At 47.6% G+C, this 26,727-nt stretch overlaps 1 protein-coding gene across 18 annotated transcripts in view; it reads right to left on the bottom strand.

The window, feature by feature from the left end:
• TDRD15 (tudor domain containing 15) overlaps positions 1-26,727 on the bottom strand; it is a 320,944-nt gene that overhangs the window by 133,258 nt on the left and 160,959 nt on the right. For 9 of the 18 annotated variants that reach the window (XM_077152210.1, XM_077152198.1, XM_077152194.1 and 6 more), the window contains one exon: positions 17,950-19,095. The exons of 3 other annotated variants lie outside the window; for them this stretch is intronic. The gene's annotated coding sequence lies outside the window, so the exon portion shown is untranslated. Of the gene's footprint in view, positions 1-5,726; positions 6,963-7,214; positions 7,308-17,948; positions 19,096-26,727 lie in introns of those variants that run through there. 6 more of the 18 variants (XM_077152209.1, XM_077152195.1, XM_077152204.1 and 3 more) reach the window with 2 other exon arrangements.

Genomic DNA, 26,727 nt, shown 5'->3' with positions numbered 1-26,727 from the left:
AGCTGGAACTCAGGCTCCTGATGGCTCCAGCAGGGGACTTCTCCCCTCCCCGAACTCGGCCCTCTGCCCACGGGGGCCCGTGGCGCCCTCCTCAGCCTCCTGGGGGGCTGCACCTCTGCTCTTCCGAGGCTGAGCATGGGCTCCTCACACCAGCAGAGCCCAACTCAGACGGCAAGACACAGGAAGGAGCAGAGCGGCCTTCCCCCGCCTCCGAAGGCCCTCCCCGCACCCGGGAGCCCCGACGGCACACGCACAGAGGAAGAGCTTCCCTCTGGGAGGTGAAAACCCAAAGCCCTGTCGCACCGCTGATGGGCTGGGGGCCTGCCAGTGCTGGGTGTGACAAACATCTCCTGACCTGCTCTCATTCTGAAAGCTCACGGCTTTTATGGCAGCCGCGGGGGACAGGGTCATGGATTTGTCAAGGAAGGCGAGTAAAATGTGCTCCCATGTGGTAGGAGAGGCTCCAGGATGACAAATGTCCTCAACTGCTGCTCCCCCACCACGCAAGGGCCCGTCACAGGAACGCAGAGGAGACAGGGGGGTCCCTGCAGGACGCAGGGTTGGCCTGGGGGTGGAGTGGCTGAGGGGGTGCAGAGCTTAGCTTGGCCTCAGCAGATGTTCAGGGCTTGCCTGAGGTAATGGAAGACGAGGTGCCTTGGAAAGCAGGAAGCCTGGGCTCTGGTCATAGGGATAGCGACGAGCAGTCCTTGTTGTGACTAGAGTGGTTGGGACGGTCAATCAGCATCTCAGAGCCTCTGTGCGCTCACGAGTGTTGGGCCAAAAGGACCTCTTCTGTCTGTCCACTATGAATGCTCAACAACATGTTCTGAGAGAAGAGAATATGGCCCATAATTGTGGAGAAGGAGGCTGCCATTGAACTAGAGACCTTGAGCCAGATCCAGAGACAGATCAAATCCCAAAGGCTGAGAGACGGAGGAGTGGCTCAGGCAGGGATAGCTACAGGTGGGAGCCGACATGCAGAGCTGTACGGCGTGTCATGGGAACCCAGGCTCAGGCGCAGCAGAGGCTCCCAGCAAATGACCGCCTCATTGTTTGCACAGCACACAAAGTGTCCACAAGTGTGGGGGAAAGTGTAGCATCAGAGACGAGGGACAGGTGTGCTGTCTCAGTGCTGCACTTTCCCTTGGTGCTCCAGGAGGGAGAGGGCTCTGCCAAGGAGCAACCGTCGTGCCCTGACGAGCAGTTGGAGCCATTTAAGATGGACCATCTCCCCTGGCTGCCTGCTGTCTATTGCTAAATAGAAACATACCAAGCACCTGCAAGCAGACAAACACGAGGGGAAAAGGAGGGGCCCAGGCCAGGGCTGGGAGGAACGCTGAGTATGTCCTTGACTTCCCGATCATCAGGAAGTTGTCCTCTGGACTAGGTATGTGGGAGCTGGACTTTGGAAGAGACATCTGGAAATAGACACAGGAGTTTGTTGTATAAAAGAATAACTGCTTCTGGGGGAATAGAGTGAGGGACTGAGTGCACAGAAGCAAGGAGGGTACGGGAGACCACAGCCGTTGCTGAAGCTGGCGGGAGCCAACTGTGGGCATCTCTTTCCAGCTTTGCATTCAGACACTTCATGGTGAAAAACAGCTTGAGATGAGCTATGGGGGTACTATGTACACCACAAAACACTGCACAAAAATTAGGGCCTGTTCCCAAGAGCTACTTTTACACACTTACCACTGCCCAGTGGCATTTAATATCCAGGAAAGAGAGAAGAGGCCAGTAGAAGAAAACAAAACCAGACACACAGGAGCAAAAGCAGAAAGGAGAATGGTCCTGAGTCCAAGGCAGGAGAGACCATGCAGAAGAAAGAATCTCTGTAAGACTCATCCACTGACCACCTGGTTATACACCAACCACCTCACCCAGCCAGGTGTCGCACACCGTGTCACACAGCCCTTCTGGTCACACACAGCCCTCCTGGTCACACACAGGCCTCCTTGTCACACACAGTGCCCAGCTGGTCACACACAGGCCTCCTTGTCACACACAGTGCCCAGCTGGTCACACACAGGCCTTCTGGTCACACACAGGCCTCCTGGTCACACACAGTGCCCAGCTGGTCGCACAGTGCCCTCCTGGTCACACACAGGCCTCCTGGTCACACACAGCCCTCCTTGTCACACACAGTGCCCAGCTGGTCACACACAGGCCTCCTGGTCACACACAGGCCTCCTGGTCACAGACAGCCCTCCTGGTCACACACAGTGCCCAGCTGGTCACACACAGGCCTCCTGGTCACACAAGCCCTAGTGGTCACATGCTGCCCTCCTGGTCACACACAGGCCTCCTGGTCACAGACAGCCCTCCTGGTCACACACAGTGCCCAGCTGGTCACACACAGGCCTCCTGGTCACACAAGCCCTAGTGGTCACATGCTGCCCTCCTGGTCACACACAGGCCTCCTGGTCACAGACAGCCCTCCTGGTCACACACAGTGCCTAGCTGGTCACACACAGGCCTCCTGGTCACACACAGTGCCCAGCTGGTCACACACAGGCCTCCTGGTCACACACAGTGCCCAGCTGGTCACACACAGGCCTTCTGGTCACACACAGCCCTCCTGGTCACACAGTACCCTCCTGGTCACACACAGGCCTCCTGGTCACACACAGGCCTCCTTGTCACACACAGTGCCCAGCTGGTCACACACAGGCCTCCTGGTCACACACAGGCCTCCTGGTCACACACAGTCCTTCTGGTCACACACAGTGCCCAGCTGGTCACACACAGGCCTCCTGGTCACACACAGTGCCCAGCTGGTCACACACAGGCCTTCTGGTCACACACAGCCCTCCTGGTCACACAGTACCCTCCTGGTCACACACAGGCCTCCTGGTCACACACAGGCCTCCTTGTCACACACAGGCCTCCTGGTCACACACAGTGCCCAGCTGGTCACACACAGGTCTCCTGGTCACACACAGCCCTCCTTGTCACACACAGTGCCCAGCTGGTCACACACAGGCCTCCTGGTCACACACAGGCCTCCTGGTCACACACAGTCCTTCTGGTCACACACAGTGCCCAGCTGGTCACACACAGGCCTCCTGGTCACACACAGTGCCTAGCTGGTCACACACAGGCCTCCTGGTCACACACAGGCCTCCTGGTCACACACAGCCCTCCTGGTCACACACAGTGCCCAGCTGGTCACACACAGGTCTCCTGGTCACACACAGTGCCCAGCTGGTCACACACAGGCCTCCTGGTCACACGCAGGCCTCCTGGTCACATGCAGCCCTCCTGGTCACACGCTGCCCAGCTGGTCACACGCTGCCCTCCTGGTCATGCCCCACGGTGCCCTGCCCTCAGCAGGCTAGTGACCTTGGACCTCACATTTTCCCTAAACCTCAGCTCTTTAGGAAAATGGCACAATCAGAAAGCTATCTTACATCTGAGTCCTCTTCTGACAATACTTAGCTGTAGAGGCTAGAAAGATTTTGGCCCTCCTAGGAGTGCAGACACGACAGCAATGCGGGGGAATTAACAGCCTCCTTTATCCCCGGATTACACCCAGACCCCCTGACCCCTCACCCCCCACCACCTCAGCCTTCAGGCTCTCACAGTCCTGGGAATGTTCTCGATTGTTCCCAGGCGCGGGCTCATTCTCTGTGGAAGCTGGCAAGCAGCAGTTACACTATGTATCTGCTCAGTGCTCAGGCAAGAAACCATCATGTTCCCGGATCATTATTGACATCCTGACATTTGTCATCTCCTTTCATAGCAGTTAAATCTTGCTTTATCTGCAAATGTCACCATGTCATTTATTCATGAAAGGGGTCACATTCCCGAAATAGCATGCTTCAGCTTAAAAGGGGAGCATGGCTTTGTTCACAGTGGCTAATCCTCAGACAAACTTTACTGCTGATAAATGCTTTTTTATTGGAGTTCCTTAGCCTTAAATGACATCCTCAAATGTAGTATTCAGTACTGTGTTTGTGGAAATAAATCCGAATGTTGAACAAGAGAGAAAATTGTTGAGATTAAAAAAAGTAAAGCTTTACTGTTGCCATATTTAGCAAGTTGGATATAAACAGATTTGCATTTATTGGAAGTAAGTCATGATTGTAATAAGATTGTTCTGCTTCCAGAAACATGCCTGTGGCCTTTTTGAATCATTTATGCCCACAGAAACCTCAGTGAGATCAGGGGCTTTTAACCTTCTTGGGTTAATCCCTTAGCTGGGGACTTTGGGAGGGAGGAACCCAGCAGACTTTGTGCTCCTTCCTCCTGCCCTCCGAGCGCAGGGCACTGCCTGGGGAGATGGCTGACGAGCGCTCCTCTCTTTCACCAAGCTTGCTCAAAGTTTGCTTTAAGTAGGGTGACTATGTAATTCATCATCCAAAACACAGACACTTTTCTGAGGGTAAAAGGAGGCACTGAAAATAATTAACAGGTATTAACTGATGTACAACCACCATAAATGCAGCCAGCAGGACAGACAGCCACCCCAACTTCATGGCTCGACCCACCACATTGTGGAAGACGTTTACACCCACCAGCGGCTGACTGCGGAAGGGTTTCCCTCCCTCTGCCCGTGGGTGGGATCCTGCAGCTTTCTGACTCTAATTCACTTTCTAATCCAGGGGTTTTAAAAGTGTCATCCATGAACTGAAATGGCCTGAAGTGACTGTTACACACGCCGGTGCCTTGTGCCTACTTTGAATCTATTAAATCAGAATCTCCAGGGATGGGGCCCAGGCCCCTGCGTGACTCCCAGGTAACTCTCATGCACACCGAAATTTGGGGGCTAACTGCTCTAATCCAAATCTCGTGCTCTCTCTAGCTGTGTTTGGTCACACCATGGCAGGTAGGTGGGTAAATTCTGTCCTTTTTGCCTAGAAAAGTAACTGGCATATGGGTTGGGAGCTGAAAATAGACTCTTCATTGTGCACAGATAGGCAGGCCATGACAATTCCTGCCTAATACCATGAAACATCATCCTACTCTCTGCCCAGAGTTGCATGTGCAACCATTTCACACCCTCTCGGTGCAGGCTGCACACACAAATGCCATCTCAGAGGTGCTGGAAGATAAGAAGATGGTTAGGTGGCATCGAGGTTGTGCTAGCTTGAAAGGATGCATGTACCCTAGAAAAGCCATGTTTTAATCAAAATCCCATTTCATAGAGGCAGAATAATCCCTATTCAGTACTGTATATTTGACTCTGTAATTAGATCATCTCCCTGGAGATGTGACTTAGGGAATCACATCTTGATGCGATTTTGATGTGATTTAATCAAGAGTGATTGTTAAACTGGATTAGGTGGAGGGGTGTCTCCACCCATTTGGGTGGGTCTTTAGTTTCTGGAGTCCTATAAAAGAGGAAACATTTTGGAGAATGAGAGAGATTCAGAGAGAGCAGAGCAGAGCGACATAGCCACGAGAAGCAGAGAGTCCACCGGCCAGCGACCTTTGGAGATGAAGAAGGAAAACGCCTCCCGGGGAGCTTCATGAAACAGGAAGCCAGGAGAGAAAGCTAGCAGATGACGCCTTGCTTGCCATGTGCCCTTTCAGCCGAGAGAGAAACTGTGACTGTGTTTGCCACGTGCCTTCTCACTTGAGAGAGAAACCCTGAACGTTTTCGGCCTTCTTGAACCAAAGTATCTTTCCCTGGATGCCTTAGATAGTACATTTCTATAGACTTGTTTTACGTGGGACATTTTCTTGGCCTTAGAACTGTAAATTTGCAACTTATTAAATTCCCCTTTTTAAAAGCCGTTCCATTTCTGGTATATTACATTCTGGCAGCTAGCAAACTAGAACAGAAGTGATTAAAAATGTGATCAGATGCAATTAAAACTGCCCAGCTTTAAGAGAGGGAAGGACCAGGGAGGATGTGCCCAGGCACTAACGACTTCCTTTCTGAGTGTGATACAGGCTGTGCCACCAAGCGTCACAGAGCACAAGAGAATGTGGGCCTGTTTGTGAACACAGGTCAGGGCCATGGTTACGCAGCTGTCACTGATTCAAATACTGTCCTTTGTTCTCCAGCACCAGCACCTCCTACTGCAGATGGTAGGACAGGATGGGTGGCCTGCAAATCAAGGCAGCGGACAGCATTATCACAGTCCCTGTGTGGCACGTCTTCACTAGTGCCTCCCTCCTGTTGGCCTGGGTCTCCTGAGTCTCCAGTGCCCTGGGTGCTGCTGTCGGCCCAGATGTCACACGTGCCTGAGACATGGGCTGCCAGGACCAACAGCATGCAAGACCACCCAAAGACTCCCGGCAGAGCCTGGGGAACACAGAGGTAACAGAGCCTGGACCACCAGGGCTTCCCTCCCAGTGGGCCTGGAGGTCCATAAAGGGTTCTCTGAGCCCCCACTGTGTACAGAATCAGAACCAGGCACCTGTGGAGTAAAGGTGAGGGAAAACCAAGGAACAGAAAACATGGAGGCCTTTTCTCTGCCCATCAGAAAACTACAGTCTAGGACACAAGATGCATAGGCATATGGACACAATCACCACCCATCATTGAAAGGGGCCTTTTTTTTTTTTAAGAGATGAGAACAATGAGGCTAAGAGAAAAGTAATCACACATTTAAGGTCACAGAGCAAGACAGCATCAGAGTCAAGATGAGAGTTTGGGCCTCACAGTTCCTTACCTGAGGTTCTTTACTCTATACCATAAAGCCCAAAGTGTTCACAGGTCAGATTAAACTCACCTCACATGCCTCTTGTTCCAAGAAAATGTATCCACAACTGCCTTTTGAATTCCCTTCTACACTCTGCCACTCTTCTCATATGGAGCATTCCTCTTCTCTACATTTCTGTTTATGATTTTATCTCTCAAAAATATCTCAGTCCACAAATCCCATAGGGAGCTCCAAAGATGGGGTGGTCCTTCAGAGATGACTCGTGTTGCGACAAGAGGGCTGAGCCCATATCCTTCCAACCCCCAGAAAGTCACTGGATGTGGGTCACCCCTAGGGCGAGGGCTTTATCTTGAAAAAAGGAAAAAGTTAATTCTGGAGAGGACTCAGCTGAAAAGCATCAGCCACCAACACATGTGGGAAAATGTGCCTCAGTCCTGAAAGGGGAATGTGGTCAGCACATCACAGCACCCACTATACCACCAACAGCTTCCCTTAACAGGCCCAGGCCACCCTGACTCCTTCCCTTCTCTGAACTCCCAGGGTTCAAATCATATCATTCACTCTGAACTCCCAGGGTTCAAATCATGTCATTCACTCTACCTTTAATTGTCCTCTTTTCCTCCTGTCTCTACTTTCCACTTCCTCTGTTTCTCCCTTGATTTAACATTAGCATACATTTCCTACGTGCTGGTCCTAGAAAACAAAGAAATAAATATGGCGCAATTTTCTATTATTCTACCCTGAAACTTGTGCCATAGTACTTTTCAGGGTAGCCCTCTTTGGTTGGCTGTTTCCATAAGCTAGAACCTCTCCTTTCACTGAATTGTGAGTCCCTGGAGGGTTGGGCCTAGGTCTTTTCCTTCTGTTTTTGTCCCTGTACCTCCAGACCTAGGTGGGAGTTGGCCCAAAATCCATATCTGATCCACAAACCCCAGGGTTAGCCTCCTCATGCTTCTTGAAGGAGCACGTAGCACCAGGCCCTCACAGAACACTGCCCAGGAAACATCTGCTGGTGGACCTCAGACCTCCACGCCAATTGTGAGCGTCCTACCACCACTGCACATCAGAAAGACCATCTTGCTAGGCCCCTGCTGGGGCTAGTAACCACTTGTTTTAGTTTGTTAATGCTGCTGGAAATGCAATATACCAGAGAGGGGGTGGCTTTTATAAAGGGAATTTATTAAGTGGCAAGTTTACATTTCTAAAGCCATGAAAATTTCCAAATTAAAGCAAGGCTATAGACATGTCCAATCTTAATAGGGAGAGATATCTTGGTTCAAGAAGGCCAATGACATTCAGGGTTTCTCTCTCAACTGGAAAGGCACATGGCAAACATGGCAACATCTGCTAGCTTTCTCTCCAGACTTCTTGTTTCATGCAACTCCGCCAGACACATTTTCCTTCATCTTCAAAGGTTTCTGGCTATGTGGGCTCTCGTGGTTCTCTACAAAACATTACCTTTGTTAAAGGCTTCCGGTAACTAATCAAGACTGAGTGGAATGGGTGCAGTCACATCTCCCTCCAATCAAAGGTTAACACCCACAGTTGGATGTGTCATATCTCCATGAAGATAATCCAACCAAGTTCCCAACCTACAGTACTGAATAGGGATTAAAAGATCCACAAGATGGATCAGAATTAAAACATGGCTTTCTAGGGTACATAATCCTTTTAAACCAGAACAGACACCTAAGAAAGGGCTGATGATATTGCAGCTGGTAAGCTACAGGGCAACATCTGCTAGCTTTCTCTTCTGTCTTATTTCAAATGGCCTCCCTGAGGGATTTTTCTTTCTGCATCTCCAAACATCTCTGTCTGTGTGAGTGCTGAAGCTTTTTCCAAAATGGCTCCCTCTTAAAGGACTCTAGTACGCAACCCCACCTTGAATGGGTAGAGACACATCTCCATGGAAACCACCTAAACAAAAGTGCCTACCCACAATTGGATGGGTCACATTTCCACGGAAACAACTTAATCAAAAAGATCACACCCAATAACACTGAATCAGGATTAAAGAACATGCTTTTCTGGGGTGTACAACAATTTCAAACTGGCATACCATTTACGACCAACAATGAAGGTCCAGGAAAAAAGTTGCCATAGGCCCAGAAGATACTGACTGAGTACCTACTATGAATCCACCTTAGAAATGGTGGACTATCAGGGTCTTTCCATTTGTCATTCTGTATCCATCCGCTGGAAGTCCTTGCCTGACCTTCAAACCAAGTCTGAGTTCAAGTCCCCGTTCCCTTCCACCTGGATACATTCACCCTCAAGTTCTTGCCTTCTGCCCAGAGACTAAGAATTCATTGAGCCTTAACGTAAGGAGAGAATTGACAGTCAGAGTTGAAGGACAGTTTCAGAGAACAATGGACCAGATTCTCTCAACTCCCAGAAATCCCTTGTGGGTTTTTCCCTACTCTCTTACCTTCAGCAGCCTTGGTAGATCTGCCCCTAGCTACATACAGAGGGGAGAGGGTAGCCAAGAGCACCTCCTGCTCTGAGGGAGGCTGCAGTCCAGCAGAGGCGGCCAAGCAGGCACTGGCCAAGCCCCGAGGGCTCACCTGCACGGGCAGCGCCAGCTCAGCCCTCTGAAGAGCAGTGGGCTTTAGGTGCACGAAGCTCCTCACCTCTGCAAGCCTGGCTTTCCTAATAAATGCAGAGAGCACCAGCCTACCAGTCTGACTGTAACACTGAGGACATCCAAGGAGCATTTGGCACAGGACCTGGCACACAAGCAGGGATGCGAGTCAGTATCCTTCCTTCTTACATTAAAGTGGAATGTAATTGTGACCGCCTGCCCCAGCAGGAGCAGGGTTTTACTAACTGCAAACAGCTCATCCTCTGACTTGCTCAGTGCTCATGAGAGAGTAGATTAACCTCCAAATGCCGCAGGTTCCTCCTCTGTGGACAGTAATTGCTGTTCCTCCAGCTACCCAGCTCCAGTTATCGTCAGAAGAAAAGCACAAGGCACGTTTCAGAATGTCTGAGAGGTGGCTTGGAGACAGTTTCCAGAGAGGTGCAGGGCAGGGTTCTATTATGACCATTGGGATTGAAAAGACAGCTCTATTTTCTATTCTTTCTGTTAAATTGAACTTTGGCCCTGAAAATTAATATCCCCACTGCACCTTAGTGAGGTGGCTCTATTTTTATAAGTGCTGCAGAATCAAGCCCTAATCTGCTATGCTGTGGCCTTCTGCGGGGCTCTGCATCAGGGAATCGTAATGCAGGGCCAGCCTTAGCTTTGGAAACCTACATTGCCTTTTATGACATGAGTACTATTGAATATTCTATAAAATCTCCTTGGAAAACTGGCCCACATTTCTTTATAATCTCCCCAGACTGTTTCTGAAGTCTCTCTATAAATTTTTTGACTCTAAAAATCGATAGTGTTTCTTAATAAGTATTTGGGCCTCTTGTGAGGGTTTGTGGAGAAGATAAGGTGGGGTCAGGTCCCCAGGGGAAACTGAAGTGGACAGCAGGAGCCACTCCCTGGATGATGACTCAGGCTCAGGAACCATCCACAGGGTCTAGTAACTTCTGCTAAATGGAGATGAAGGAAGGTATTTAGAAGTTGGGCCACCTCCAGCCCATTGCTTCACTGGCTGCCAAGATCTTCTCATCCTTGAGAAGTGGGTCAACATATAGGGTACAAAGCTTGTGTGCCTTCTCAAATACCCTCAACTGTCCCTTTCTCTCTTACCCTTGGCCAGTTACCCCTACGCAAAGTCATCCCCCATTTCTGCACTTGAATGAAGAACAACCGTCACCATCACAGAATCCGGCTCTCTAAGTGTCCAACTAGGGGCAGGAAAGAACAATGGGGTCATCTCCCTCTGCACTGAAGCTTGACCAATGAGAAATGGGATCGGAGAGAACTGGGCACTGGCATTTGCCCTCTTTTCTCCTCAATGCAATTTTTTCCTTGCAAAACTTCCCAGGAAGTCCAGTAGTCCATGTTAACATCTGCGTGGTGTGTTTCCACAGCACTTACCATAAGTCCGTGGATAGCATAGCAATGCACAGCATCACCTTACTTTGCATCTTTCCTTGCCTCAATTCTCCCTTTCTATCTTCACCCTCATCACCCTCAGCTTGCACCTCCCAAATAAAGTGTAAGCACTTTCATTCCTGCCACAAGCAGTGCTTTCACCAGGACCCCAGTTAAGGAACATACAGCTTTGCCATAAATGATGATCAGCCACACTGGCAACAATCCACCCACCCCTCAGAGCCAGACAGCCCCACACGTTTCATCTCTGTGCCCCCCACCCCATCTTCGACTAGCCCAGGGCTTTACATACAGTAGGTACTCCATAAAGAAGGGAAATGAGTCTTCAAATCACATTAAATTGAGTATATTAGAACAAAAAACCTGAACAAAAAATGTAAAAATAAAGTTTTCAGAGAAATGAGTTTTGAGCTTCTTTTAGCACTGTCCCTTGGATAATAGAGCTTTCAAGGAGCCCTGGAATGGGTCAAGAGCAATATAATTGCCCTTCACACTTCTGCAATTTTCAAAACACTTCCACAGGCTTTATTTAGCTCACCCGGTTCTTACAGCAAGTCTTCAGCACAGAAGGGCGAGGGTGTAGATGCAGAACCAGCCTCAGAGCTCCCGCCCACCAAGCTGACCACATCAGGCCCATTCCAAATCCCGTGCTCCTCCTTTGTGAGCACAGGTCGCAGGCGGTGAAGGGAGCACTGGTAACCCTCCCCTCCTGGCAGAGTTCTTTCACCTCCTCCCGAGATTTCTCTGCTCCCATGCTGACCCCACCCCTCTTCTACAAATTCAACTATCACCCAGAGTCTTATCTTTACAGCTCAGGGTTTAGCATACGCTGTGCCATTATTTTTCCTAGTTTTTCTGTTCACTTACGCAGCCAGCACCGACCCCTGGCTAGATGCCAGATCCTTAGGATATGACAATAGAAAAATATGATACCGGCCTTCAGAGAGCACAGCCTAGAGCAGAGAAAGACACACAAAGAGATGATTATATCACCACGTGACAGCAGAGGCATGGGCAGATACTCACAAGAAAATAAGTGCCTCTACCTGGAGGAGTCAGGGAAGACTTCCCAGAGGAGGTGACATACGATTTGATTCGGAACCAGAAGATAAATAGGTGTTTATTGCAGTTGACAGGTGCATAGTGGAGGACATACCTTCTACAAATACCCAGAGGCAGGAAAGAACCTGGACTGATGGTTAGCTAGAAATTCAGACCGCAGAACAAGAAAAACAGTGGGAAAGAGGTGGAGGCCAGGACACAAAGAGTAATAATGTCATGCCAAGGAGCAAGTCTCCCATTTCCTCGAAAGCAGGGATGGTATCTTTTATAATTCTATCCTCCAGGACTACTTAGCCGAGAACTGATGGCCCAGGAGTGCCCCCACTCCTCCACACACACAGCCAGGAAGACTGACCATGGCTGACCATGTGCTCACCTCACAGAAGGAGTAAGTGACTGGGGAGGCTTTGGGCTGAAAATCCAGGTTGATCACTAAAGGTCCCTGTGCCTTACAAGAGGTGGTCCCATCGAACAAGAGCTCAGAAGCAGGATGGAAGCTTCCCTCGTGTCCCCTACTGCTGCAGCCTCAGGTGGTTACACAAGCCCAAACTGCCTGCCATCAGCCACCAAGCAGGCCAAGCAAAGGAACAGCCGTCTGTCTTAAGTTCCTGACTAACCCATGAGAAGGCACAGAAAACAACTTAGAAATGTGAAGACAGAACCTTAGAAAGAGAATCAAGGATGCAAAAGGGAATCAGGCAAAGTGACATGGGAACGAGAAGAAACAGAGCAAGAGAGACCAGCAGCCCCACTGCCAAAGAGAAAGACCCTGAGACAGAGACACAAAGCAAAATCTCTCTTAAAAGAAATCTGAAGAGTTTAGATTAAAAATGTGTTATGATAATTTTAAGTGATGGATAAATTTAGGAGAAAAAAAATTAAACAAAAATCATGCTATCCTCCGTGACTTACTACTAAACAAGGAAAAAGACATACAGAGAAGTTTTCTGAGTCATGCCATGATAGCAATCCTGGGCACTCTTCTCTACCCAACATCTTCTGAAGACCAGACAAGATGTTTGGCTCTGGAGCCAATTACCTGCTAAGTCCCTGGCATCTAGTCAGGGGTCGGTGCTGGCTGCGTAAGTGAACAGAAAAACTAGGAAAAATAACTGCCAGCGTATGCTAAACCCTGAGCTGTAAAGATGAGACTCTGGGTGATAGTTGAATTTGTAGAAGAGGGGTGGGGTCAGCACGGGAGCAGAGAAATCTCGGGAGGAGGTGAAAGAACTCTGCCAGGAGGGGAGGGTTACCAGTGCTCCCTTCACCCCCTGCGACCTGTGCTCACAAAGGAAGAGCACGGAATGAGCATTTGGAATGGGCCTGATGTGGTCAGCTTGGTGGGCGGGAGCTCTGAGGCTGGTTCTGCATCTACACCCTCGCCCTTCTGTGCTGAAGACTTGCTGTCTACCTGAACCTTCTAGATTTAAAAATATCTCCCCCAGGAAGCCAGCCAGGGTTGGAGAGTCCCAGACTCTCTTCCCACTGAGGAGACAGAAGGAAAAAAGGCCCAAAACCCTGTTGAGGGCTCAGAAGAAGGGGCATGTTTTCTTATTTTTACTTTAGCCTAGTTCACTACTTTATCTTAAGCTCTTCTGCTTTATCTTCCTTCTTCAAAAGTCTGAGCTCTTCCTTGTCCTCTCGGGGGCATGACTTCCCTATGCATGCCCTGCTTGGCCCGCTGGTAGCTGAGCCCTTGGCCAGGCTTTTGGCCACATCAGTATCTCCATAATGGGGTGCCTTTCAGCTTCTCTACAGGGGCTCCTTGGATACTCTGGTGACTACAGCTCAGCAAGGTGCTGAAATTCTTTTGTTCTCCCCTAAAGGACTGTCAATGGACAGATTCCATGATGAGAAGAGAACAAAATAAGCACAGGAAGGCATGAAACTTTTTTACAACGTAACAGAAGTTGCTTCCATCTAAGTGTGTTCTAGTTTGCTAGCTGCTGGAATGCAACACACCAGAGATGGATTGGCTTTAGATAAAAGAGGATTTACTTCATTAGTTCTTCAGAGGAAAGGCAGCTAACTTACAACTGAGGTTGTTTCTTACATGGGAAGGCACAGGATGGTCTCTGCTGGCCTTCTTCTCTCCAGGCCTCTGGGTTCCAACAACTTTTCCCGGGGTGATTCCTTTCTGCATCTCCAAAGGCCTGGGCTGAGCAGCAAGTGCTAAGATGAGGTATGCTGAGCTGCTTGGGCTGTGCTATGTTGAGCTCTCTCTTTTAAGCACCAGCCAATTAAATCAAACATCATTCATTGCAGCAGGCATGCTGGAGATGTAATGAGCAACAGATGAGGTTCATGTACCATTGGCTCATGGCCACAGCAACAGAACTAGGTACCTTCACCTGGCCAAGCTGACAACTGAATCTAACTACCACATGTCCACCCCTTGTCAACTTGGCAATTCCACGCATCACCTTAAACAATATTAAGGTGCAAAAAATTCTCTTCTAGCTATGGACCTATGAATCTCAAAACAAGTCATCTAGTGCCAATATGCAAAGGAGGACAGTCACAGGATCCATAGGGAGAAACTGGAAGGGAAATCTACAGGGCAAACACCACTGGATTTCAAAGTCTGAAAGTCATTTATCCTTCAGCTTTAGAAAGTGGCAGTCCCACCCTTTCCGAGAGCCTATGCAGTTGCCCGCCTCTTTCCAAATCAACCTCAGGGAACATGGAGGAGACCACCTTTCTCTCAGCTCCACTCTCTCCAGGCATCAGGGCCACCCCTGGGCTCTCTGCCATTTCCAGGGTACATGCCCAACCCCTCCATGTGGTGGTAGCCAGGCTCTCCCCAGTCCCCAAGAGTATGCTATACCTTCTCAAAGGCCTGAGGCGGCACAACTCTTCCAATACAATGAGATGGGAGACTCATCCTCTGCCCTCAGGGCAAACTCACCCTCTCCATGTATATGGGCGGGTCCACACTCCTGGCTGAGGTTTCTTGGCTTCAGACCTGAGCTTCCATGGTTCTCACTCTACAAATTCCAATTTGTCCCTTGTGTCCCCCTTTGTCCAGATTGGCAGTGGTTCCATTTATACCAACAGCCTCTTCAAGCACTCCAGGACTTCTCCATCATTCTCTTCACAATTCCTCCAAAATCTTCCTCTTAGCCATCCAAAACATCATTCCAACATATCTGGTATTTGCAAACTGTAGCAGTAGCACCCCACTCTCCGATACCAAATCTGTTCTAGTTTGCTAGCTGCTGGAATGCAACATATCAGAGATGGATTGGCTTTGATAAAAGGGGATTTATTTCATCAGTTCTTCAGAGGAAAGGCAGCTAACTTTCAACTGAGGTTCTTTCTTACACGGAAAAGCACAGGGTGATCTCTGCTGGCCTTCTCTCCAGGCCTCTGGGTTCCAACAACTTTCCCCAGGGTGATTCCTTTCTGCATCTCCAAAGGTCTGGGCTGAGCTGCAAGTGCTGAGATGAGGTATGCTAAGCTGCTTGGGCTGTACTATGTCGAGTGCTCTCATTTAAGCACCAGCCAATCAAATCAAACATCATTCATTGCAGCAGACATGCCTCCCAGCCGATTGCAGATGTAATGAGCAACAGATGAGGTTCACGTACCATTGACTTATGTTCATAGCAACAGAACTAGGCACCCTCACCTGGCCAAGTTGACAACTGAATCTAACTACTACAAAGTGGTAGACATGTTTAGGTGCATTGTCTTTTATTGATTCAGTACCATTCTAAAAAATCCCCAGCACTTAGAGCACAGATGGAAAACCAGAAGACATTAAAAGCACATCTGAATTGAAAGCAGCTATCAAAAAGCCCAAGTACTGAGCTCTAGAGAAGAGGTACTGCTACCTTCACAGCCTCACGTCAGCCTCGGTGGACTTAAAATTGTTTAAAAATAAAGACATCTCAGGTGATCTTCCTGATCCCAGGGCTCCTTGAGAGGTCAAGGAGTAGCGGTGATATGAAAAGTGACACTGAGAATGAGAGCCTGCAGAGAGAAGGAAGTTTAGGATTAGAAGCAGGCCAGAAGCCCTAGAAGAAATGGGCACTGCTAAAGATAGAGAGAATTTAGGGCTAAACAAGGACCAAGCAGATTATCAGCTTCATTTTACAGCTTAGGAAACTGAAGTTGAGGGACGCCAGTAAAAATTAGGGATAGAGCCCAAATCTGCTCATTCTAAGCCCACCCAAGATGAAGTACCTCAGCTGAAACAGGGTCCTGACTGCTGTTTTTCAGGCCTCAGGGCAGGGGACAATCCATCTCTTTAAAAGAGTTCCATAAAACATGCCACATTGAAGTGAGGAAACTTCCGTGATCCGGAAAACACTTTTGTAGGGCAGCCCATTCCCCCAAGGACACAGGCTAGGCAGGGGGTCACAGGGCTGTGCCCTGAGCACTGTCAGCCTGCAACAGCCAGCCAGCAGCTGCAGAGCTGTCGGCCTCAGACCTGGGCCCCCTTCTTGGGCTTAAAGAGCTAGAAATCACGTATGGCCAGAGGCTGGGAAATCACCCAGCAAGCCTTGGGCACACTAATGGAGTTGGGCAGCCTCGCTGTTGAATTTTAATGAAGTAATTAAGGACTAGATAATAGAGAAGGGGCCCTGCAGAGCAGCATTCATGGACCTAACCTCTTTGATGTGTGCCTGCACTGGGAAGCAACTCTATCACTAGATGGCTTCATTAATATTCCGGCCAGCTCTCGGGCTCTTCAAGTGATCTGTGCCAAAGTTTGTTAGTCTTCTAAATGACCCGCTGGCACCTCAGAAAAAGACAGGAGCAAATGTATTCTGGGGAGAGGACAACGTTACAGAGGGAGTAGAGGAGACAGACCTGAAGGACCCGCGCGTATTTCCTCTATGAAAACGAGTCTGGGTTACGGAGAAGAAACGATGAGAGGACCTCTCAGCGCAGACCCAGCAGGGGGCCTGGACTATGGCAGAAAGTCCCAGGGCACGGTGGTCCAGGACAGCACGGAGCCTGTTTCCCCTCAAGAGGCCTCCCTTGAAGAGTTGACTATCTGGCAGATTCCTTGACCATAGCGCAGTCCAGCAGTTTAACTCCTTGGCCCACAATAGCGACAGGGGAGCCTGCGCCTGGACTCCTTATGGACCGAGAGCTTTGTTCAGAGGAGCCTTGCCTTCGAATCCAAAGGTGGCTCCCTGGTCGTTCAGGGTCTGGGAGAAGACTAGAGCTGTCCTTTCTGTTCACCTGGCATGTTCTCTCCACTCGCTTTGCTGCCCTGCCCTTAAAGGCTGAGGCCACACCTCAGTTCCTTCAGAGACGTGGGACTTCGGCGTTCAACCCATCCCTGACCCCCATCCCTGACCCCCTCTCCCTCTCCTGTACTGTCACTCTATGGAACCCCTGGTAAAGAGTGATCCAATGTCTATTTAAATACTTCCAAGGACAAGACGTTCACCATTTCACAAGTTCAGTGTCAGGTACTTCTTGATGTACAAATGTACTTCTACCGAGAAGAATTCTGTTTCCTGACTATTGCAATGCATGAAATATAGTTGTCGGGATGGGGCTAGAATGGGGTCCCATGGGGGAGACTTGCGGTGATTGTACGGGTCTATATTTTGATTGTGGTGGTAGTTACATGAAGCTGTGCAATGATAAGATTGCATGGAAACACACACACACACACACACACATACGAGTGCATGTAAAACTGATAGAATCTGCACAGGTTCTGTGGATTTCACCCATGTCAGTTTCCTGGCACTGATGCTCATCTATAGCCATGGAACAGGATAACATTGGGGAAGGCTGGGTGAAGGGTGCATGGACCCTTCCTCTACATTTCTTTACAACCTCCCATAAATCTATAATTACTTCAAAATGAAAATAATAAAAATAACAGAGCTGGCACACTCCAAAAGATTACCGTGTTACTCATTGTTTTAGTACTTTCAGATAATTAGCTCACTTCAATCCGACAACCACTACACAGATTAGGTGTTTTTATTTTCCCCATTCTACAAGTAGGGAAACCTAAGCACAGAGAGATTTAGTCACTTCCCCAAGGTCACAGCTAATAGATGGATTAGAAAAGCTAGGATTACGACTCAGGTTCTCTGATCTCAGGGCATACCTGCTTGAGCACTATGTTACCTTGCGACACTATGTCTGGCAGAATGGAGGTGAAGTAAACTCCGTCAGCTTCAATGCGCTATAACAATGATTATAATCACTATATATTTAGAGTAACTATAAATAACTAATAAACAACAATACTTATAGAATACTTTGTTAACTTAGAGAACTTCCACTATATCTCATTTGATACACATTACAAACCTGTGAGATAAGAATTTTTATTTCCTAGAATTCCCAGATGAGAACTCTGAACTTCCAGGCTGCAATGCCCAGCCTTAGGCTCCTGCCACATTCCTTCCCCCATCCTTTGTTGTGTCTCTGTAGCTGCCAGGAAGAAACACAGTTGTTTATAAATGTTGGTCTTTCATTAGTTCCAATCAACCTTTATCTGGAAGCCATGACCTGAAATGTCCAATCCCTCCAAAGGGTCGGCCAGAGGAAGAGGATGGGGCCATGTCCCTTAAGGCATGAGGACTGACTATTTAATGAGGTGGCAGGAAGCAGCCTCCCAAGTCCCATGTCCTGCAGACATGCCAGGTATCTTCCTAGACTTTTCAGTCACACAGTTGTCATCATAGCCAGTAACTCTTGAAAACATATGGGCCTTGAGCTCCCCCAGTAACGTAAAATAGAACCAGTGTGTCTGTCCATCTCATCCCAGACACCGAGGGAGTAGGAACAATAGAAGCAGAAGAGCAGGCTTCACCGTAACACAGGCGGATTTCGGGAATATGTAGGGATTTGAACTGAAGGGGCTGGGGAAGGGAGAACACAGTGACAGCACAGTAGTTGACCTTCTTTCATCAATGGTGAGTCATTCCTTCACCAAAAGAAGGCTTTTCCCGCTCCGAGAATCCTCTTACAGAATACAGATCTCTCTGAGGTTGCTTCCTCCTGTCTCTAGGGAATCAGTGCAGTGAGGACCAGATGACAGGCAGGCTTTGCTGGGTGGAGCACCACTTCGGTGCCTACATAGTGAGAGGAATCTCTAGAACGGAAAATGGCAAATTCCTAGGTACACCGTCCAGCAACCCTCGGGAAAAAAGCTACCAATACTGTTCAAAGGTTCAGGACATTCCTTCAAGTTCCCCAGGAGTTCTCCTTGCCTGGATGGGCTAGACCTGCCTTTCTCATGGCCTCTTCTCTGGTTTTCATCTTGGACCCTCCCTCTTGGGGGAAAGCAACCCTGCTGCTGCTGGCATTGAGTCCTTAGGTTCTTGGCCACACCACGGAAGGAATTCAAGGGCACAGCACAGATCAAGCAGGTAGGCAGGAAGTTTTAGTGAGTACACATCCAAGAGGGGCCTGAGGGTGCTCCTGCAAAAAGAAGAGGCAAGAGGTGCGATGCTGTTGGGGAGGCTTTGTTTTATAGCTTTTCTCTTCCTTCGGTAATTTTCTATTAATTATTTTACTGCCCTCCACTTCTGCCTCTGCTGATACCTGATCGTAGATAACTCACTCAGGGGCCAGGGGCTATTTACCTCAAAGGCATCTTTCCCCTTGCAGCTTGGCTACTTCCTGGAAGTTGCCCTTTGCTCATTAGCCAGCCACTGCCCCAATTCTAACCCTGCCTCACTACTTACCCAACTGTGCTTCAACTCATTTCAATAGGATCTAACATTCATTTATCACCTCTCTCTCTGATCAGGGTACCAGGGTGAGTGTTAGGAGCAGAAAGGGAATTGAGTCACATTTAGCCTATACACTCAAAGTGATCTCTTCAGTCTCCTCCAGCCCATATAACAGCATCCTAGTCCAGAAAAGCTTGGGTACCTCTCCAAAGGGCTTATATCAGCCAGATGAGGGGTAAGCAGCCATCAACTTCTGCTGATAGCTCCTATCTGGGTCAGTGCATTAGTCAGCTATTGCTGCAAAACAATGCTGAATAACAAATAATCCTCCAACCTCATTGCCTTATAATAATAACCATTATTTTTTTCTTCCTCGTAAGTCAGTGGGTAGGCTGAGATTTAACTGATTTCAGTTAAGATCAATTTGGTTTGGATCTGAACTATGGATTAGGTCCGGCTACGCTCCACATGTCTCCTCATTCTCCTAAACCAGCAACTACCCAGGGCATGTTATTCTCATGGCAGATAACAGAAATGCAAGAGGCCAAACCAAACAACACAGTTAATTTAAAGCCTCTGCTCATATCATCCACACTATCATTAAAGTAAATCACAGGACCACGCCCAATATCTAGTATCAGAAGTGCTCCAACCTCACGCGGCAAAGCCTGTGCATGTATAATTCCATTATAGTGAAGGAGGAAAGAGTTGAGATAATAATCCAACCTGCCACAGTCAGTAATAACTACTTTACTGTTTGAGACAAGTTACCTAAACCTCAGATAGTCCGGACAGAGCAGGGCCTTTGAAGCTTAAGAGACAGGACAAAATTAACTGGCCAATCAGTTACACTTCCCTTCCATTGTGGTCTAGCATAACAATGGCCTATTGTAACCAGAACCAGGAAGCAGCTGTGGACACAAAGGGAACCATCCTTCTTTGTCTCGTACTAACTTTGTTCCAGTCCCCAGTAGAATACAAACCAGAATCTCAGGCAGCCTTGGGGAAGGACTAAGGTGACTCATCTTTGTAACAAGTCAGCTACTGGAGAGGACGGTTGTGGGGGCAGACATCACGGAGCCCGCCGGCCAGCCACGGAGCTCCACTGTCCCCAGGTGTCCTTGCCCTTGGGAGCAGCGGGAAGGCCCCTCTCCTCGGGATCCCAGCCCTACTTTAATAATTGCTGTTCCTGAGTGTCTTACCATGTGTCAAGCTAACATACTTTAATCTTATTTACTTTTCTGAAGACCCTGTGAGATGGGCATTGATCCACCCACTTCACAGATGAGGTTCAAGGAGGTGAGATAATTTTCCCAAGGTACCATAGGTAGAAATTGACTCTAGGGAAAATGTCCCTGCCTTTTTGACTGTGTGGTCTAATGCCCAGGACAAGGCCTTCAGCCTTTGAAACCTGAAATCTGCCTCGACTCTAACTTTACCAGACCTGGAGAGTGCTATTTAGCCTTTCTCAGAGTACAAAAGAAAAAAAAGAGAGATCTGATCCAACTCTAGGAAACTGCTTCCCTACAATCCATTCGTTCATCCCTGCAGGTAATATTCACTGTACCTCTTCTGTATCAGGCCCCATGTCAGGCGGCAGAAATACAAAGATGGATAAGCAGAGGTCATGAGTCTGGGCCCCAGCTGTTCTTTCAGACAACATCCTAATGGTCGTCGCTGTTCTAGGCTTCAGTTTCACCAATTGCAAGTCAGCCACAATGAGAACCGACAGAGGGCTCTGGTGAAAATTGGGGTTAGAGCTTTATGTAGAGTTTAGCTTTTACTGCTCCTGAAGGAAGAGACAAAGAAGATCTCGACCCATGATTTCAAATCTTAGCTTTATCTCTGGTAGCCTATCTTCAAACCAGCCTCTCTGAGCTATGGAAGAGCTCAGGGGCAAGAAGTCAAGAGACTGCAGTCTGGGCTGGTTGGAAAGAGAAGTTCTCCCCTTGGGTTTGACTGTGGGCTCCTCTCCTTAGTGGCTGCACACACTGTCCCCAGGCAGGGCCAGGAGGAAGAGGCTGCACAGCCTTGGCTGACTGCACAGCTTTAGTGCCTCAGGCTCACCCATTAATGCAGGGAGCTGCCTCAGTTATACCACCACCAAGGGACAGAAGACACTGCCACTGTCCAGGTGTATCAGAGCTTCCTGGCCAGGTTACCCCTGTCCCTCAGAGCGCCAAAACCTGACTCCTATCAGAATAGAGGGTTTAGGAAAGACAGAGCTCTGGAGGGCTAGGCCAGATAGACTCCCAGCCCTCTCTGAGAACCTCCCCTCCAGTGCTGTTGGGCCATGTAGAGGGGGGTCCACATCCTTCCCATTCAGTGTCCCAACTCAGAGTGGGGCTGGGCAAGAAAAGCTTTCCCTGCAGCCTCTCTCTCTACCTGCCAGGTGGACTAATCCTGTGAATCCCAAGTTTTAGGCTAATATTGGAGAATGGGGCTGGTTGTGGATGGAGCTCCTGAGCAGGCAAGGAGAACAAAATAGTGGGCTCGAACCCAGCAAGCCCTGTGCTGCATCCGGAGCATGGCTTCCTCACCCTGGCTCATTCTATAGGCTGGGGTGCAATCTAGTAGAACATCTAGGTATGAGAGGAAAGAAGGGAGCTACGGGCCCTGAACAAAGGAGATCTCCTTGGAGAGGCTACAGTCACAGCTGCCCAGCTCCCATGTACTTGGGAAAGCAACTGGCACAGTCGAGGCGCCTATCTAACTCCTGCTTCCATGTATTTCTGCAGTAAAATCTGATGGAGGCCAGAGAGAGCCCCAGAGAATTCCTTTCTCATAAAGTCACCACAATAGTCTATTTGACTTTGGAAAACAAAATAAAGCAAAACAAAACAAACTTGACCAAAACTTCCTGGAACAATGAACAATGTTTTCTGTTGGCACTCTGGCTGTTATTCTTTTTTAATAAGATTGAAAAGGAAAGTCCTTTTGTCAGTTTTTTTCATGCCTTCTGCTTCTTCGGCTCTAGGAAGCCTTGGCTGGTAAAGTGGCCCTGCCTGGGGCTCCCACAGCAGCTATGCTCTCTTCATAGTTCACGTCACCCTGTATCGTCATTATCCGTGTGACCTACCCCTTAGGGGAGGAACAATTTCAGTTTTGAACATTCTGGGTGATAGGAGACTAAGATTTGTTGAATCATAAATAGATAAAAGTTCCATTTTCTTTAGGAAGCTGTTTTAGTTTCCTAACTGCTAAAACAAATATCATATAAAGGGCTGGCTTAACACAGGAATTTACTGGTTCACAGTTTCAGAGGTGAGGAGGGTTGCTTCCTCCTGGGGCTGGTACCTCCTGCCTGGCCAGCAATCTTTGGAGCCCCTTGGCTTGTTCATCTCACAGCCACGCACATGGAGATGCCTTTTCCTTTCTCTTCTGGGTTTCATTAACTTCCAGATTCTGACTGTTCCTTGTGACTTTCTTTTCTGTGTCCAATTGCCTTAGCTAACAAGGACCTCAAACATATTCGATTAAGGCCTTCACTCATTCACTTTCAGTATACCTTAACAAATGACATCTTCAAAGATCCTGTTTAAAATGCATTCATACCCACAAGTCCAGGGGTTGGGACTCGAACATGCCTTTGTGGGGGGACATGATTCAATCCCTAACAGAAGCCTTCCTGATCCCCCTACATGTCCCTCTTACTGTCCCCCACATGCCACAGAGATTTCCTCTTCTCTAAGTTTTGGGGCCCTGACTGTCCACAGTCAGTACAGCCCAGTGGGCTCAGGTTTAGTCCACCTGGGAAGAATGCTCAGTAACTGCAATGCAGAGGCCGTACCAGACAATCCCTGCAGTCTAAACTCTGGCACCGCAAAGGAGAAGAACTCCAGGTATGCGCTCAACCAGGCCTTACTCAGAGATACGCTGTCGGGGGTGGCATCACGCTTAGGTGTTATCAACTCCCCCTGAGAATACTGAGCACCAAGCTCAACAAACTCTGCCTTCTATCTCCTGCTCTGAATTGGAGTGATCCAAGTTCCTTTAATCCTATCCTCCCCATCTCCCTGCAGATGGCTCCAGAGAAAAGCTTAAGTGGCCACCAGGCAGGGAGGACAGGCAGGAGTTAGGATAGTACTAAGTGGTCATGGCAAAGTCAAATTCTGCTCAACATGGAAGAAAGCCACAGTGCCTGGGCAAGTGGTAAACTCAGCACAGATTGTGGGATATGGCTACCCCCATGACACCCCCTACTTCCCCCTCTCATACCCTATTCTCTCTTCCTAGATCACTCCATATCTCAGATCTGAGCTGATGAGCCCACTGGGATTTCCCTGGAGTGTGTTACAGCCTAGAGGGAACTGGAGGGAAGGAGAGGACAAGCTAATATTTAAGGATCCTAATGCCAAGAAACCAGAAAAGTCCATATCCTTGTACGCACAATGCCCCTCTAGTTGGAATCAGTGTATAGTAGGTATACATGATCAACTCGGTGAAGCTGATTGGGGCAGTTAGGGCTACAGTCTCAGACCTTATGAAGTACCCGATTTGCATGGGGAGGCAAGACCCACACAGAAGACATGAGCTAAGGACGTCATGCCATGGGGAATAGGGCAACACGGGCATTCAGAGCAGCAGAAATTCACAAAAGAGAGAGAGATCACAGGCAACTGCAGGTTCCTAAAAATGGTGAGGCCTGAGCTAGCTCTCAAATAAGGGACACATTAAGATAAGCAGAGAGAAGGGTGAGAGTATTTTAAGTGGGAAATACCATGTAAGCACAGATTTGGTGATAGGATATGCAAACTTTAAATTTTAAGCAACAGCATAATGGACCATCCAATGCCACTATATGCAATCATGCTGTCTTCTTAAGCTTGATATTAGTTTAAAATAAAATAAGACCATTTACTGCTTGATTACATATGAATCAGAGAAGGATTTTCATTCTGACCCTCATAGTGTTTAAAATAGTGGAAAAGAGCAGATAAGGCATTGAATAAAATAAATGTTTCCAATCTCAACCCAGTTACTGCTAAATGCAGCAGCAGATTTGAAAGGTAGGTCGCCTCTGGCGTTCTCAGCCATAAGAAATTTAATGATGGATGAAAATGGATAAAATCAAGATGTTCTGATAGAATGGGAGGCTTCAATATCTCAGAAAATTAGGATCCTTGTAACCTATTTTAAAACGGTTAGATTATAGCTAAATAGGATTTTAAGTCTATTGTAAATGAAAAGAAATCTAATTTAACTAGGTCGCATCATTTTTATTGAAATGCAATAAATGCTAATTTCTTTGCCAGGCACCATGACTTGGTTTGAGATAGCTGTTTGGGAGTGTCTGACCAGTCCCAGATTAGCCTTTTCCATTCTTTAGACTGTAGTTAGAATCTACATTTTCAGAATGGGGAGGGTGATCGGGAAAGAAATCAAATTTTTTTAACTAGTTTGTTCCTGGCCTCATCACTATGTGCCCAAGGGCACTGAACAGCTTTTCAGAATCACCTCTTTCTCCCAACTTTAGCCTGACCCTAGCTGCAAGGGCCTGAGTTTAAGATCCGTCTCTTACTTTTTTATTATGCTTGTCTATGTTCTAGGTAAAGTAAAAACATCCCAAGACAGAGTTTTCATATACACAAAAGCCAGGAGATGGAAAAGGATAAAAAAAGGAGATGGAAAAGGAACAGTGAGCACGACACTGGGTGCACAAGAAATCTGATGGAAAGTAATGGCATTTGTGTGTGTTGTTGAAATCTCCCCAAGTTTTCCAAATCTCAAGTAGTTCTTTCCCTTCATATCCAAGTAAAATAATTCAAGTGTTTATTTCAAGTCCCCATGACACTTTCTCCTTGACATTGCAAACATATTGTGGCTGCACCTAGCTATCGTCAGCACTGCTCCAGCTCCTCCCAGATCACATGTCTCATCACTAAACCTTTCCACACCACTTGATCTCGAGGAAGCGAACATTCCCCCCCATCATTCCCCCAAGCACCTGCAAACCAGAACTGATGCTAGATTGTAGTGGTTATTACCTTTCCTGAACACTTGAGGATATCATAAGAAATTACAATATTGAAACAGCAAACTTTATAAAGTGCTCCTGGAGTGACTTGAGCAAGATGGTAAAATAAGAAGATTCAACGGAACATGGCAAGGGGTTGGGGGTGGGTGGAGGGAGGAAGGGAGAGGGAAGGAGAGAAGGAGGAAGGGAAAGGAAGGGAGAGAAACATCAAGAAACAGTTAGAATCAACTTTCTTAGAATTTGGGTAAAGTCAAGGATAAATGTAGTCAAACAAATGCTGACTCAGGAAAAAGACACAAAAGGAGTAGGAAAGTGGCATGATGCTCTCATTTGCCCTGACTTCCACAGGTCAATGCCTCTTACGAATAAACATGTAAAATCCTCAAAACAATACTAGCAAATCAAATCCAACAGCATATTAAAAGTACTCCAGGGCTTCTGGTCAACTAAGATGGTGGCATAAGATGCTCCAGGATGCACCATGGAATCTTTGGACAACTAATAAAAAGCATGAAGCATTTGCAGCCACTTGTTTCCTCCACCCAGAAAGCACTTTGCTCAGAATGCTGCATGACCCACTTCTTACTTTTATTAAATCTCTGCTCAGCTGTTACCTTGGTTAAGCCTTCTCTATCTAAACAGCATCCCTCCACAATACTCCCTAACCCTTTATCTTGCTCTGCTTTTCTTTATAGCACACAGACCCACTGAAATATTATGTATGTGTATATATATAAATATATATGTATAGGGGTGTTAATTATCCACAGAATCCCACTAGGATGGAGGCTGCACAAGATCAAAGTCTGTGTCTCCTTTGTTCGTTGGTTTCTCAGATCCTTGGTATATTTCAGGGTTTTGAGATAAAGAAATGAAAGAGAGAAATTTTTATATGATTTAGTATAGAAATCAGCTTTTTTTTTCCTCCAAGTGAGTCAGTATTCCTATTATTATCTAAAAATAATCCACCACTTAGCTATTAGTTTTGTGGTTTCCCTTTATCACATACCGAGTTCCCATATTTACAAGTATTGGTCTGTTGAGTTCTCTATTCTTTTGGTATCTACATATCTGTTCCTGTTTCTCCTTGCTCCTCTTTTCTGAAGCTGACATTCATAGATGTAATTTTCAGAAAGTTTGTCAAGGTCTTCAAAGAATACAGTTTGAACATTAAATGAGAAATTGAAGATTACTTTAGGGATTTCACTTATACGTAACGGTAACCCATTCCTATCTATGAACAATGACATTTCTATGCATTTACCCAAAACTTTTATGCTCTTTAATATCATGTTAAATTTATCTTGTAAAGACTATCTGTATTCTTTATTAATTTCTAGATAGTACCTATGTTTATGCCTATTGTTAATATCTTTTTAGTGTCATTTTCTAGATGCTTAT

Source organism: Tamandua tetradactyla, chromosome 3, assembly GCF_023851605.1.
Source record: "Tamandua tetradactyla isolate mTamTet1 chromosome 3, mTamTet1.pri, whole genome shotgun sequence".
Lineage (NCBI taxonomy): Eukaryota > Metazoa > Chordata > Mammalia > Pilosa > Myrmecophagidae > Tamandua > Tamandua tetradactyla.
Note: the sequence above shows the minus strand (reverse complement) of the source record. Positions and strands in the feature narration are given on the sequence as shown.